Genomic DNA, 11,827 nt, shown 5'->3' on the forward strand with positions numbered 1-11,827 from the left:
TAGAGTCAGAAGAGTCTCTGATGCTTAGTGTTCTGGCTCTTAAACTTACAATTTGCTTCTAAAATCCCCTGGGATTTTTTTTTCCTCCCTAAAAAAAGGCATCTCTTTTCTAACTGTTCTTCACTGGGCTAATACATCTGTTGTGGTTTTCTGCTCATCCACAGCAAGGCCACATTGTTTGAAGTTGTGCTTTGATGGGATCTTTTAAAGCATTTTTACTTCCTTCTGTGTTCCTGATTGACCTACTTTAACTTGCCATCCAGCAACCACTTAGGCATCCTGCTGTCATCCATTATCCACATAATGTTTAGCTGGTGAACGGAGCTGGGTTACAATAAGCATTATTCCAAACATGGTAAATTATCTCTTCTCCTTAGCCTGCCTCTTTGTCTGTTTCATGTTCACTCAGATTCAGAGGCCGGCTTTTAGGGAACCGTTCAAGAAGCTAGACTTGGTTTTCTTGCCAAGATGCAGGTCCCACTAAATACATAGCCCCCAACAAGATTATTCTTCTGAATTCCTTCAGTGACCCTTGTCTGTACCTCCTGTTGTCCCTGTTCATGCTGCTGTCGTATCATCTTATATTACCTGACCTTGAGGCATTTACTCCTGTGTTGGCTCCTCCCTCTTGGTCAAATCATCCCTTTCCTTTGGCATCTCTGATCACACAGTCTCCTGGTTTTCCTCCTACTGCTCTGTTTTTATTAGTTTCCTTTGTAGCCCCTCTAATGTTAGAATGGTTCAGGGGCCTGTTCTAGGCCTTCTTCTCACCCCTATGCTTTCTTCCTTTCCAAACCCATCCATTCTCTTGGCCTCCGCTCTCATAAAATTGTTCCAAAATCCGTACCTCTAGTCAGACTGCTTCTTAGAACTCCAGACCTGAGTGCCTAGCTGTCAACTGGACATCTCACAGGTTCTTGTTCAGAATAGAATTCCTTGTTCCTCATACTTGAAGTACTTCCCATCTCAGTTTAAGGTATCACCATCCTCTCCATTACCCAAACCTGAAACCATGCTCTCTCTTTGACCCTACCATCTAGTCACAAAAGCCCTACTAATTTTACCCTGAATATACCTTCTCATCTCTTCCTGTCTCCAGCCTTACCTACCCTCAAAAACAAGTCTGATCATGTCAGGACTCCCTCCTAATCCTCCCCTCCCAACTCAGGATTTCCCATGGCTCTCAGGAGATCACTCAAACCTGTTAACTTCTCTTCTAAGGTCCTCCGCGGTCTAGTCTCTGCCACTTTTTTCAGCCTTGCCTCACTTCCCTGTTATACTCTATATTCCCCAAAGGGGACCAGAATATGTCACTTTGGCATAAGAATTATTTTGACCTGAAAAAAACTAGGAAGCAACAAACATAGAAAGTACTCTTTGCTTTCCCCCATTTGCCTAAAATCAGGACATCAATTTCCCTTTGTGAAGTTGTTTCCTCTTCCCCCCTCTCCTGTACCAGGAGGAGGAAAACAACCATTATCACTAGAGACAAGGAGCTGGCACTGATTCTGCACAAACAAACTTTACTGAAATAACCCTTATCTTCCATTAGTTCCCCCATATATTTAGCTTTACACAGCTTACCACCCCGCAAGCCCAAACTTTTCTCCTTTGTTTTGTCACTTCTCCACAAATTTATTGCTGTTTGCTAAGATGTTATGTAAGCCTCAAGTTCTGTTCTAACCACCTCTTGTTTTTAAACTCTTATTTTTAAAATTCTGTTAATCTGTCTTTTGTCAGTTTAATTTACAGGGTCCATGATACAAACCTAAGAGGGTAGAGGGACGGTCACATGAAGCACATAGCAAGAAAGTAGCCATCTACAAGCCCGGAAGAGAGCTCTCATCAGAAACCAAATTTGCTAGCACCTTGATCATGGACTTCTAGCCTCCAGAACTGTGAGAAAATACATTTCAGTTGCTTACTCCATCCAGTCTGTGGTATTTGGTTATAGCATCCTGAGCAGACTAATATGATCAAGATTATTTATGTCATATCTCCCGAAGGGAAGGCTAAGCCTTACATGTCTCTTTATTGTTTTAGGAAAAGAATTACATATTTAGTAGATGCTTAAAAAATATTGACTGATTAAAGTGGAACCCTTTACACATATTACTTCTTCTTCCTAAATCACTTTGCCCTTATTCTTTTTTTTAACAAGTAGAAGCTATTTAGTTAGTTATAATTTGTTTTAAGTTTATTTATTTTGAGAGAGAGAGAGAGGGAGAGAGAGAGTATGTGAGCAGGGGAGGGGCAGAGAGAGAGGGAGAGAATCCCAAGCAGGCTCTGCAGTGCCAGCGAGGAGCCCGATGCAGAGCTTGATCTCGCGAACTGTGAAATCCTGATCTAAGTCAAAATCAAAAGTCAAACGCTTAACCGACTAAGCCACCCAGGCACCCTTGCCCTTACTCTTTAGCTAAATTCAACTCATCCTTCAGGCCTCAGGCCTTGATATCACATCCTTAGAATATTCCCTGTCCTACCTAACCAAAATTATTAACTCTACCCTACAATTCTCTCTCACAATATCTTTATTCTTTTCCTTCATAGTATATATGGCAATTTTAATTATATTTGTTTAATATAAATTCCTTGAAGGTAGGGACTTTGCCTCACCCTGCTGTCCTCATTATCTAGTATAGTGCTCTGCACAAATATAAAGTTATTAAAATATTATAAGTATATCTGATGATTAAATGACATCACTACTCAGTGTTATCCCTTATTGGTCATAACTTGATGCTCTTTTGAGTGTCCCTTTCTGGACCCAGAGAACAGGCTAGTTTTGCACATAGGTCCGTAAGGGATTTCAGGTCAAAGCAGTCTGAAGTGTTGAGGCTAATCAGATGCATCCTGGTTGAGGTGAGCTCTGGGATGGTCTACATGGCTGATGGCAAGGAGGGCTAGACAGACTTCAAAAGCACAGGGAAGAAGATAAATGGTAAGCAAATTAGCTTGCCTGCAGTGGAGGCAGTTTAAGCTTGGTTGAAGTGGTGGTGTGTGGGACAGTTGATAAGCTCTGGGTTCCAAACTGATGACTTTAGGTTGATAAAATAGACCTACAGAGCTGCTGGTGGTGATTGAGCTGGGCAGTGACTTCACGGGAATGGAATTTGAGAAAGATTATGCTAACAGCTGAGGATTATGTGAATTGGAGGAGAAAGACAGTAGGGGCCAGGAGTGCAGCAAAGAGGCTGCTAGGGAGATAAGGCAATTCTAAATTTCCATTATTCTTGGATGGTTGCGACGTGGGATCAGCGAGCCCAGTGGTTGAAAAAGAATTCTTGAGACATTTTATGGTGCAAAAAGGTGTTTTTATTGTAGCACGGGAACAGGACCCATGGGCAGAAAAGGCTGCATTGTGACTGTGAAGAGTGACTGATTATATAGGGTTTTCTATCCTATGGAGGTGAAGGTGATGCTAGGTCTCCAGGAAGTGGAGTCTATAGGTTCCTGAAGGTCTATCACTGAGATTGTGTTTTTCTTGTAAATCATTAAGACAGTTACAAACTATAATGGAGTTTCATGTCCTACATGACTGTGATCTTTATCAGTTAACCATTTGTTTTTCCCCTGTCTTTGTTCTTAGGTAGTTACTAGTGCCAATATATATATATTCCACCTTAAGGCAGTGGGGAGGTTGCCCCTAAAGGGGAGATTGCAGGATGTCAGATTGTGTTTTGCCCTCAGCTTGCCTTTTTCTCTCTCATAATTGAATCTGAAAAAGATGGAAAATGAAAATAGTTACAAGTTACTCATTTACAGCGGGAAATATTCTTATCCAATTCCTTTTTTTAAGGGCATTCAGATTCCAACCAGAGGCTGCTTATTGAGTACAGACAGATCAGAAGAATGAATTCAATGATCTTACCAGCTATTATCTCCTTTTCCTCAGAAGGCACTTATATGCCTGATTGCTAGATAAAAAATATTTCTATTATCTGGAGAGGATGTTCACCAAATAATAGATTCTTTGTTTCTCCCCCTTTTAAATGTATATATTTTTACATTTATTTATTTTTGAGAGACAGAGCACAAGTGGGGGAGGGGTAGAGAGAGAGGGAGACACAAACGGAAGCAGGCTCCAGACCCTGAGCTGTCAGCACAGAACCCATTTGCGGGGCGTGAACTCACAAACCGTGAGATCATGACCTGAGCTGAAGTCGGACGCCCAACCGACTGAGCCACCTAGGTGCCCCCTCACCTTTAAAAGATTTTTTTTAATGTTTATTTTTGACAGACAGAACGTGAGTGGGGGAGGAGCAGAGAGAGAGGGAGAATCCGAAGCAGGCTCCATCCAGGCTCTGAGCCGTCAGCACAGAGCCCAACGTGGGGCTCGAACTCATGAGCCGTGAGATCATGACCTGAGCTAAGTCAGACGCTTAACCAACTGAGCCACCCAGGTGCCCCTGCCCCCTCCCCTTTATAGCTTCTAGGCAAAATTTAATTTTTCTCTAAATAATTGCATAGCAATGAATTAAATGCAGACTTGATTCTGTTCCAGTCTGGAGTCTCTTCTATAGTTGTCACAAATAGAACCTGTTGTTGTTTGCTTGTTTTATGTGTCACAAAGAAATGATTTGGGACATAGGTGATGAGCTCGGTTTAAAATATACTGAGTTTGAAATGCTCAGGTGAGAAATGCCCAAATTTTAATTGAATATGTGAAGCTTGAACAATTTAAGAAAGAAATTGAGGCTGGAGATAAGAGATTTTCCCGGTTGAACTAAATGCATTCTATTTTGGTTATATAACACCTTCTAAAACCTCTGTGTGAGTATTTGTCATTACATTAAAACTATTTATATATCTGCATCTTCCACACCAGACAGGAAGCTCCTTGGGGGCAGGGATGGCCTCTTACTCATTTTAGTAAAAGTAAGTGCATACTGTAGGTGTTTGATAGGTGTTAGCTGAATGAATGAATGAATGAATGAATGAGAGTAAACTGGATAAAGGAGATACAGGAGAGGAGGGTCAATGACAGAACTTTGGTGTGATAAGTACAGCAGAGAAGGCCCAGAGACAAGACCACTAGATCTAGCCACAGAGAAGTCAGGGAGGAAGTCAGAATTTAAGAAGTAAAAGAAGAAGTTGGTAGAAAGGAAAACCAAGAAAAGAGAATCATTTTTAGCACCAAGAAAAGAGAATCATTTTTAGCACTAAGAACATCTCCCCAAATGCTGAGACAAACTGCTTGCTAAGGGGTAGAGTCTCTTTTTCCTTGCTAGGAGCCATCCACACTGTGGGTGACAGGGCCAGCTGTCATTGATGCTTTCTTGCTCCCTTCCCCGCTTGGGGGCCAGGGCTCTCCATGGAGGAATCCTTATCAGCTCTACCAGCTTCCACTGTTGCCTTACAGTAGTGTCCTGGGTTCTAGTCTCGGGTCTGCCATGACCTTGGTCTAGTCACCCCTTCTATCTGCGCCTCTAAAGTCCCTTGCAGCTGACAGGATGTCTGGGACACTGGGGGGTGGGGGGGGGAGTGTGTAGTTTGGATGACTGGTGAGAGTTCTGACTTGCTCCCTGTTGCTTTCAACTATAAATCACTTTGCCAGACACCAGCTGTCCTGCCCTCTGCTTTAGATTCTCAGGCGGACTCCAACCCACCTGTTGTTGGAGCCCCTCCCAATGTCCTCCTCCAACAGCTGAGCTCACAGATACAGCACTAGGCAGCACTGCCTTGATCACAGCACAGAAACTAGCTTCAACCATTTAGATGGACTCTCGAGTGATTAGGCCAAATGTGTAGCATTCTCCACCTGCACTAAACAGCCAAGGAAATGAAGTTGGACGGGATGATTTAAAGCGCTCTGAGGACTAGTCCTATCATGGTCTTTGAAAAATTGCTTTTAGACCCTTTCATTCTTTCTCTGCCTTTACCTTTGGTGCTCTGGGTTTTAAAGGTCACGGAGAATTCAGGTTTTCATTGCTTTTTTCCTTCTTCCGTGATCACAAGGAATCTTAGATACAGGGGATTGGGTTAATCATTCTCCTTAATTTATAGCCTTCTTTCATCAGTGGTCCATGCAAGGCCTCTCTTGTTTAATTTTTTATTTGCGCCCTTTTATCTCACCGTTCCATCCCATCCAAACAACACTCACCATAAGCAACCGTCAAATATTTTTATTTTAATTTTGTAATGTTTATTTATTTTGAGAGAGACAGAGAGAGAGAAAGGGAGGGAGAGAGTGTGGGAGAGACACAGAGAGATGGAGAGAATCCAAAGCAGGCTCCATACTCAGCGGGGAGCCCAACACGGGGCTGAATCTCATGAACGTGAGATCACGACCTGAGCCGAGATCAAGAGTTGGACGCTTAACTGACTGAGCCACCCAGGCGCCCCAACCCTCAGAGATTTTTAACGTGTATTTTTTTGTTTGTCTGTGTTCTTGAATAACACGTAATGCTTCTAGTATCCATGTACTTAATAAAATTTAATAATATATCTTATTCCACCCAGTAGAGCCAAATGCTATTTCAACATGTAAATGATATAAAAATTATTGATAAACTGTATTAAATTATTATTATTTTTTTGCTACTAAGTCTTCAAAACCCAGTGTGTGTTTTTTCTTATAGCACATCTCAGTGTAGATGTTAACTTTTCGTCAGAAATACTCGATCTGTATTTAGATTTTGTAATCTCACAGTTGAAAAAGTAGATTCACATACTAAGTTGTTTCGAGTGTACTTTAAAATTTTCCAATACCTGAATCAAGTACAAAAAAAATCACTTTCCTCTAATATTTGCCTCTAAATGGACAAAATTGCTTCATCTATTTTAAAAGAATTGATTTGACTTTGAAGCAAAAGCACATCAGTATCAAAAGTATGTCCAAGTTAAGTAAATTCACTAACTCTGTGTCAACTCAGTATTACCAACATGAAATTCAAGGAGATATTGCATAAATTGAAAAGGAACTCTAAATTTATTAATATCAACCAAACATTTAAACTTTTCTTGCCATTTTTGCCGCCCGTTTACATAATGCTATTGATTAAAATCTGCATATTTATGTTAGAGAAATGTGTATTAATTTGCATTGTGAGCGGCTTCAATTGTAGCAGAAATTCTTATACCTGTCTAGCTAGCTGAGTTGCAAATAAGTGTTTTCTTTCCTTGGAGCTTGAGTTGTGGCACATTCATATGCAGTGTGCCATCAGTGAGATTATATGCAGGTATTTTAAATTTATAGAAATGCTATTGTGGTTTACATCTTGTTCAGCTTCTTACTCATCACTGTGTTTCTTCTGGGTATACCTCTAATCTTTTGCTTCTAACTGACATGTGGCATGGTCTCAGTGATGGAGACCCACATTGCTTCCACCTCCTGCCACCGTAAATCATGCTTCAGGGAACCTCTTTATTCATGTCTCTCCTGAACTCGGGTGAGATTTCTGTCAGATGTCTACTCAGCTTGATTGCCCTTCTAAACCACAAAGCCGTTCTACCTCTATCCCCTGTATTTCCTAGCTTTTCTGTTCCTTTGCCTTTTTTAAAAATGTTTATTTTTGAGAGAGAGAAAGAGAGAGAGAGAATGAGTGGGGAAGGAGCAGAGAGAAAGGGAGACATAGAACTGGAAGCAGGCTCCAGGCTCTGAGCTGTCAGCACAGAGCCCGACACAGGGCTAGAACCTATGAACCATGAGGTCATTTCCTGAGCCAAAGTCAGACATTTAACTGACTGAGCCACTCAGGTGCCCTAGGAGAGACACTTTTTAAATTGTAATTCATCTGTCCTGAGATTTTAGGGGATGAGGGAGAAAACAACTGTCCAAAGTTCAGTTGCCCCCTCGCTGTTTTTTTTATCAGTTCTTTACAAGCACAGTACATCTTCAGTGCCCTGATGTACCCTAACCAGCACCTGGATCATAGAGTTGAGTCACACAGGTGATGGGGCATCATTGCATGTTCGAAGGCAATAGTGGAGGGAAAGACAGATCAGGACCCCAGAGCTCTTTTTTTGTTGTTGTTGTTCCACAGCCATGCCTGGCCACATCTCTCTGCCACACACACACACACACACACACACACACACACACACACACACACACCAGTTCAAATAGGGCTCCGCTTCATCCAAGCGGCTTCTCACAGTTCTCTTCATTTCTTGTTGGTGTTTTTCTCTGTATAATTCTTCTGCTGTTGACCTTGGAAGAGGGAGCAGCAACCACACTATTTCAGTCAGGAGGCAAACTCAAGGATTTTGAGCGCTTGCTCTGGGTTAGACACTGTTCTAAGGATGTCACCCACATTAACTCATTTAACTCTCTGAGGTTATATTGGCTGCCCCATTTTATAGATGGGAAACTGAGACATAAAGAAGTTAATTAGCTGGCTTAACTAACTGAGTCAGGACTCTAACCCAGGCAGTCTGGCACCTGAGTGGTCTCTCTTACCCTCTGCCGATTTACCCAGTGCCCTGTATGGGGACAGATCAGTGTTGGCCAGGGCGTTGCCCCATGATGTCTAGTTTATGAGACACTGGCCAGAAGAGAGGAGGGAGGGGTGACTAGGACAAGGCATTAAGAGCCAGGCCTGCTGTCAGCAGCATTTGATCCCAGGCAGGAGACTCTGATGGATCTCTTTCAGGACAGGACACAGGCCCTGCGTGGTTAGAGGGGAAGGGAGAAGGGTGAGTGAGCGTGCGTAAGCCCAGCCTAAAGGAGGCCTGATGTCAGTTCTCTGTGCATCTGTCTCTGAATTTGACATGGGGCATAAATGGGTTGGTGTGAAATCCTGTCCTGCGTTTTCCATCTACTGAGTTTGAAGTCCTTCCAGTGGGAGCATCTGAGTGTGCTGGCACAGCCCTGGCTCAGGAACCATTCGAAGCCTCCCAGAGGCACCGGTTAGGCTGCCAGGACCCGCTGCCACGCTCGCCTCTTCACACCCTGCCTCTTCTTTCCTTCTCTCTTTCCTTTGCTCTAATTGGTCCGCATGTATTGGGCGGGGAGGGTGGGGGTGGTGGTGGTGGGCACTGTCATAGACCCTGTGCAGGATACTCTGGATGGACAGGAAGGTAAAAGTCAGTGACCGTGAAGCAGAATGGGGACCATAAAAGTGAACCCTCTGACTCCAGTAATGGGCCCTTGTGAACCGTGGGCATCATGAGCTATGGTAATAGCAAGGCCAGCCTCTGGTGTCTTGATTCTTGATGCATGGCTCTTGCTGGAAAACCACACTCTCCTCTCGCTGCTGCTGAAGTGCCAGATACTTTTTTAGCTGGTGTTGCTCAGAGAGAATCAGAAACTGGTTTGAGGAGTGTCTCCTCTCCTGCTGGAGTGCTTGTGGCCTAAGGTTTCAGGCAGGCTGGCACCTCGTCTGAGTGTGGCTGACAGGCAGGCCTCCTGGCCCCAGGGACTTGCTACATGCTTTCTGAGCCACAAAATATGTCACACTGTGGGTACCCAGCTGCCATCCTTCTCCCTCCCCCATTCCCTTCCACTTCTTCCTCTTTCCTAAACCTACACTTTATAATCCCAGTAGCCTCTGCCGCCTTACCTGTGCCTCCCCCTGTGGTCCCCTCTTCTGGAATTCCTTCTGGAAAGTCTGAGAAACCTGAACACTCGTCTAGCTTCATCTGCCTGGGAAAGCAAAATGAAATTCACAGCCAGGAGTGCTTCCAGTGTGCGAGGGATGGTTTGTGGTGCCTTGCTTACGATATTTCATACAGATCTCACAACAGCTTGAGAAGGAAATGTTTATTGTTGAAGGTCCTTAGGGTGCTGGGCCCAAGATTAGGAAATGCAAACCGGGATTCAGCCCTATGCTTGTCTGCCTCTAAAGCCCTCCCCCGCCACCACACCCTTTCCATGTCTGGATGTTCAGTGAGCCCCATTCGGTTTTCCCAGTTTTCTAACCTCATAGTTCTGTTCCCAAGCAGGTTGGATATTTTACTCCTCCTTAGAATTAAAAAAAAAAAAAAAAAAAAAGGAAAAGAAAAAAGAAAGGGCGCCTGGGTGGCTCAGTCAGTTGAGTGTCCAACTTCGGCTCAGGTCATGATCTCATGGTTTGTGGGTTTGAGCCCTGCGACAGGCTCTGTGCTGAACGCTTGCTCAGAGCCTGGGGCCTGCTTTGGATTCTGTGTCTCCTTCTCTCTCTGCACCTCTCCCCTCATGTTCTGTCTCACTCTGTCTCTCAAAAATAAATAAATGTAGGGGCGCCTGGGTGGCGCAGTCGGTTAAGCGTCCGACTTCAGCCAGGTCACGATCTCGCGGCCCGTGAGTTCGAGCCCCGCGTCGGGCTCTGGGCTGATGGCTCAGAGCCTGGAGCCTGTTTCCGATTCTGTGTCTCCCTCTCTCTCTGCTCCTCCCCCGTTCATGCTCTGTCTCTCTCTGTCCCAAAAATAAATAAACGTTGAAAAAAAAATTTTTTTTAATTAAAAAAAAATAAATAAATAAATGTAAAAAAATTTTTTTAAAGAAAAGAAAAACAAAAAGATAAATGAAATTAAAGGAAATGCTCAACTCTCTCACTTTTTAAAAAAGTTTATTTTATTTATTTTGAGAGAGAGAGACAGATAGCAGAGAGAGGAAGAGAGAGAATCTCAAGCAGGCTCTGCACTGTCAGCACAGAGCCCGATGTGGGGCTCGAACCCACAAACAGTGAGATCATGACCTGAGCTGAAATCAAGAGTCCGACGCTTAGCCGACTGAGCCACCCAGGCGCCCCCCAACTCTTTCTTTTGAGGATCGAACTTCTTACTAGAATGGTTAGAATAACCTATTTCTTAACTGGAAGGGGACGTATGAGATCATCCCATTCAGTGGTTATTTTTAGACTCTTAAACCATAGAATACTTTCTTAGAAAATGATCCTGGGGCCCTGGTACATAAAACACACAGGAGTGCTGCTGGCTGAAATGGCAGGGGGAGCTCCGAACCTGGCCTCTCTGCGTCCTTTACAGCCGGAAGCAAGTTAAGGAAGCCTTGGGTGTCTGTTGAAAACTGTTTGAAAGCTCCTGATTATCTCTCATTTTAGAGATAAGCAAGCTGAGGCCCAGAGAGGGGGAGTGGCTGGCAAGGTCAGGGCTAGTGTCTGGGTCTTCCAGCTTCTGGCTTGCAGCCTTCCGCCAAACCCCGGGCCCCGTGTCTTCACAAACCCTGCAGCACACCTGGTCCAGGAAGGGGCTGCAGTGGGAGTAGAGGAGGGGAGAGGCTGGGCTTCCACTCTCCTCCTTCCTCCTTATCAACAAGCTGGGCCCCCAAACCCGTGGGGAACGAGGAAGTCAGGGAAGGGACAGACAGGGAAAAGGGAAGGGTGCAAGGGGAGGCCCTGGGAAACAGGTAACGCAAAGGAAGAGAGAAGGTGAGGCAGAAAAGGGGTGGGTGAGGTGAAAGAGCTAGCAGCTGCTTGCTGTCCCAGACGGGACCAGCACTGGCCTAGGGTTTGTGTTCCCCCTTGGGCGAGTCTGGCCCCTTTTCCTGCCTCAGTTTCCTTTGAAGGCTTCTCTGCTTACCAGTGGTGAAAGCACACCTAGGCTACGGGAGCCGTAGGGTGGGGTAAGAGCGCCACACACCGGGGGCCAGAATTAGCTGGCTCAGCTGTGCCTATAAATAGCTGAACGTCTTGAGGCTGCTTAAAAGTCTCTCTGGGCATTAGGTTCTTCACCTACAAAACCAGGTAGGATAAGAGCAACTCTAAGGGCCCTTTCGTCTAGGAAAGATCTGGCAAATGGAGCCTGGGTTTGGGGAGCCTGGAGGATGGACTGGTGCGGGCTCCCGACGCCTGGATTTGCAGGCTTAGGAGCTGGCAGGGAGCCGGTGTTGTGGGAGTCGAGCAAGTTTTATAGGCAAGTAAACCGGACTTTTCTGCTCTCAACTTGG

The 11,827-nt window shown here is 44.6% G+C and overlaps 1 protein-coding gene across 5 annotated transcripts in view; it reads left to right on the forward strand.

Moving 5' to 3' along the window:
* MYL4 (myosin light chain 4) overlaps positions 1-11,827 on the forward strand; it is a 30,609-nt gene that overhangs the window by 3,110 nt on the left and 15,672 nt on the right. Inside the window, exon 2 of one of the 5 annotated variants that reach the window (XM_045045134.1) lies at positions 1,741-1,898. The exons of the other annotated variants lie outside the window; for them this stretch is intronic. The gene's annotated coding sequence lies outside the window, so the exon portion shown is untranslated. The remainder of the gene's footprint in view (positions 1-1,740; positions 1,899-11,827) is intronic. 5 annotated transcript variants of the gene reach the window in all.

The sequence above is a fragment of the Felis catus genome, chromosome E1 (genome assembly GCF_018350175.1).
Source record: "Felis catus isolate Fca126 chromosome E1, F.catus_Fca126_mat1.0, whole genome shotgun sequence".
Classification (NCBI taxonomy): domain Eukaryota; kingdom Metazoa; phylum Chordata; class Mammalia; order Carnivora; family Felidae; genus Felis; species Felis catus.